We start from the raw sequence: 4,735 nt of genomic DNA on the forward strand, positions 1-4,735 counted from the left end.
AGTTTTGGTTTTTTGGGTTTGATTTCTTGGTTCAATTTTCTTGGTTTCTAAAATGTAAAACCAAAATCAAATGGACCAATTTTTTAAAAAATCTTCTAATTGGTTTTTTTGTTTTGATTTATCAGGTATATTTTTTCAATTAATTTTAAATCAATTTTTAAGAATATTCTAGATAATCTGACTCCTACGTAAAGGTTACAGGTTTGATTTCTATTTGAAGAATATATCCTAATAAGAATGAAAATTATTATCATTATTATTCAACATTGTGACTTCTTTATATATTTTATATCTGAACCAATTGGCTCATTTGGAAGAAATTTGATCTTTATAAGTATAGAAATCCCAATTTTGGTAGATTTTGTTGGTGGAATAGTGAATATTTTTACATGATGCTTCTTTTACAGTTCCTATCCATGCAAACAACAATAAATATATATAGCCTTGTTGCATGTGGAAATGAAACCATAAAACACCTGTGTCTTCATTAACAAAAGGAAGTCCTTCACCAAACCCAAAACTTTTACTACTTAGTCTGCCATCTATTTGCTAAATTTAAACACAAGAAACAGAAACATTTAAGAAAAAACATTACAAATCACAGGAAGCTCAAACACCAGTAGATCCAAACCCTCCAACACCTCTCACAGTTGCATCCAAATCCTCAACTTCCATCACATCAGGAGTTACAATTTTCTCAAAAATCAACTACGCAATTCGATCGCCAACCTTTACCTCGAAATCAACAGTAGATTGGTTAAACAAGATAACCCCAATAGGGCTTCTGTAATCAGCATCTATGACACCAGCACCCACATCAATCGAGTTTTTCCATGCCAATCCCGATCTGGGTGCTAAAATAACAAAACTCAATTTTAGAAACAAAACCAAACCATCTCTGAACATAAATAAAAAGGTACGAAGTAAGATTTACCAATATGAGCATAAGTTCCTTTAGTTATAGCAATGCTCAAATCTATTGGGATAAAGGCTTTTCCTCCAGGTATGAGGCACTGCAGAACATTAGAAACAAAAACCCATGAATTTGCAAATAATCCTGCATCCTTCAAAAAACAAAAACACTAGAAGTGGGTTTGGCTTAATCCTGGAGAGATCATAGCCAACGGCAAGTAGAGAGCATCTAGAGGGCAAAGCAGCGCTTTCAGAGAGCTTTTTCACTTTCAAGAGAGATGATGGGATTGGAGCGGCTTTGTGAACGCCTTTTTGTTGGAGCTTGGGGATTTCATGAGAAGACTCTTTGATTTCAGGGTTGTTGTTTCATAATTCTGCTTGGGGCATTTTGAGGACTTGATGGTTCGGATGATAACAAAATTTGAGTTGAGAAGATGAGAAATGGGAGAGATCTTGGGGATTAAGTAGAGAGAGACTCGCCCATGGCAGGGATTTCCACTTGATGGTGCGGTGGTGCCAGTTCCTGCCATGTTTTCATGGTTTATAAGGTACTCTCGAAGCTGCAGACTGCAGAGGGATTACGTGTTCGCACCTTGAAAACTTCTTGTATTGTAAATGTGCCTACGAATCCATATCATTACCAAAGATATATTGAGTGTGGGGTTTTTTTTACTGTATTGCTTTATAGATTATCATTGATTGTTACTGTAGCCTGAAAAAAAAGATTAAAATGAATGGTTAATGTTAAAATAATAATAATAAAAAAATTCTCATATTGACTAGTTTCATGCTATTGAGCAGAACGTATAGTTCTACATTTGATTAAAATTTTAGGGCAATCCAAGTTCAGGAATATATTTTAAAAAATGCTAATAGTCGGATTGTAAATAACATAAAATTCTTCAATGGCATTTTTGTAAATAATTTGATGAGCTGGCAAAGTCCAGCAATTTATTCTCCCTTCTTTTGACGCTAGAAACAGAGGTAACAGAGGAATAAAATAGAATGGAGAGAAAGAAGGAGGGAAAAATGAGTAGAAATTGTGTAGAATCAATGATCTAAAAGGGGTAAAACAACAAATCACTCCCTCAAGCAAGGATTTAAGAAGAAAACTAAGTGAGGGTGAAGGGAGACAAAGGGGTTGTAAGTCATGGCAAAGAAGAAAAATTAAAGGGAGGAAAAAAAAGCATCACCAGGTTAGCTTTCGAAGTTCATTTTAGTGTTGGGAAATGAGTTCAAAGTTGTTTAAACATGTTTGGGTGGAAAGAAATAGATTTAATGCATTGTTCTTAGATTTCTTGAATTAGGATTTTTAGGAGAGAATTTGGAAAAAAATGTGAAATTGTTGAAATTGATACATTGTGATAGGATAGGTTGATAATGATGCAAAATAATGAAGGATGGAAGATAAAAATTGGGTGTTATGAAAAACAACAATGCCTATCACATTTGAAAAGTTGAGGTGGAAAACAAAAGAATAACTACAACAACTTTACATAGTTAAAGAGCGAAACACCTACCTGCAGCTCATATAATTTAATACTCTTTCCAATAATTTGCATTGCAATATGTTAATTTCTCTACCTATACATATTAGCATGCATTGACATTAACCATTTATTTACTTAACTTTTCCACATATTATTATATCCCTATATACAACTTAATCATTTTTCAAATGTATAAGGAATGGTGTGAGGATTTATTTGGATGATCATATGACATAGTTATTTTGTCATGCTTAGTAAATCACATATAAACAAAAATAAAATTAAATTAAGGAGTTATCAAAAAGAAATAATTGAAGTATAAAAGTGTAAATCAATGAGGATTGAAGGTATTTACTACCGAAAATAAAAGATGCATTTTAAGTGCAATTAAGTTAGGAAAATATGTATTTTTTATAAGAGATACCAACAGAAGAATTAATTAGTATGAATGGAATTAATGTTGAGACGAGAAATTATTGGAATATGTAATGTTGAAATATGTAACGTGACAATGAAATTATGTACTTGTTATAATTCTGGATAAGAATATTGTAACAAGCATGCCTTCCTTTTATTTATAGGAGGAGAATTTGTGGTGGAAACTTTAGTGGAGCGAGCTCGAACACTTAGAGCTGCAGGTAGGTGTTTCGCTCTTTAACTATGTAAAGTTGTTGTAGTTATTCTTTTGTTTTCTTATATGTGATTTGGGTTGTCTTTGTTATGTATGTTTGATAATTATTAGAACTGAACTGTGTTATAGATGTAAGAGAATAATGAGAACACATGGTTAAGAATGAAAAGAATTATTTGATGAATGAAATGAATTAATATAAAAGATAATGAGTATGACTTAGTTGTCTAAATGGTCAGAAACTAATGAGATATAAACATTTGATTTTGACTTAGTTTCCAAAGTGGAGGAAAGCTAAGGTGAATAGTATTAGACTTAGCCAATTGCAGAGGCATGGCTAAGGTGGTACGGACAGATGACTTAGTTGTCCGTAAGAACATAAACTAAGGTGTGGATATAGAATTTAGTTATCTATATATGAAATGGCTAAGGTGCTAATGAATTTGATCAGGAATTGAGGAAGACCTGGATTATTTGTGTGATTACTTGGTTGCCATTAAGATGGGGACCAAGGTGTCAAAAGAAGTAAACTTTATACCCAAACTATGAAGCTTGGTAATCTAGAAGTCATCTCAAGTATCCAAAGTTGGAGGGTATGTCTACAAAAAATTTATTAGAAATTATGGTGAGAAAAAAAAAGAATGTGTGTGAACTATATATATGTGTAAATAAATTAAATTAGTATTACTAAATAAATTGTGTTGCATTGTTATAGGTCCTTTTCATACCGCAAGACAACCTTGATTCTCTTCTTTTATGGGTACTTATTTACTAGGTATATTTTGGGTATGTGGATTATGTAATATTCTAGTTCACAAGGATTTGAAGTTATCTTTTGGGCTTGTAATTAATGTTTAGTCATATACCACTTTTTAGATAATTAAATCTCTTTTGTGTAGACATTAAAGAGTTTTAGTATGCATGTAGATAACTTTATAATATGCTTTGTTTTAATGACATCATGTATGAAGAGAAAAGATATAAGACACTACTATTAGAATGGAAAATGGTGAAGGTATAAGTCGAAGTGGATGAAGTGATGAGAATTCAGTTTTTGTTGAAGATGTTCTAGAATGGTTGAATCATAACTATGCAGGATAAATTGTGTTTTAAGTTGAAGTCGACACTTGAAAAGATCAATTTATAGAGGAGACTCTGCTGAATTTTCAGTAGCCAGTATAATAATAATAATAATAAGCTTAAAAATTCTTGTCAGGATAGTTAGGGATCAGGGATCATGATACACACACACACACTCATATGCAAAAAAACAATCCTAATTTTTCAATGAGTATTACATAAATTAAATTGAGGGTGTTACAAGTTCTATCTAATTTTAATGGCTCATTAATTATTAGAAAATTAATAAAGGATATATTTATCTTACACAGTAAAATGAATTATTTATCCCAATATAAAAAAAAATAGAATTGTTTACCAATAGTTTTGTTTGTCTTTTTGTTTCTTAGAATATAGTAAAAACAATATCTTCACCCCTAGAAAAAGTAAAAAAAAAATAAAAAATAGGCATGCATTTATGGGTACTTTTTTGTGAACTCCTAAAACATGAATGCATGAGATTTAGTAAATAGAGAAGAACCTATTGGTAAAAGACAATAGCTCTAACTTGAAGTATGAAACACACATAAGTGAATAAGGAGAAATTGGGATTTAATATGAGAAAGACAAGATTGAGGGGACT

General features: G+C 31.5%; 1 pseudogene; it reads right to left on the bottom strand.

Moving 5' to 3' along the window:
• Nucleotides 1-609: 609 nt before the first annotated feature.
• On the bottom strand, nucleotides 610-1,299 carry LOC133681793 (deoxyuridine 5'-triphosphate nucleotidohydrolase-like; annotated as a pseudogene).
• Nucleotides 1,300-4,735: the final 3,436 nt, after the last annotated feature.

Source organism: Populus nigra, chromosome 2 (assembly GCF_951802175.1).
Source record: "Populus nigra chromosome 2, ddPopNigr1.1, whole genome shotgun sequence".
NCBI classification, from domain to species: domain Eukaryota; kingdom Viridiplantae; phylum Streptophyta; class Magnoliopsida; order Malpighiales; family Salicaceae; genus Populus; species Populus nigra.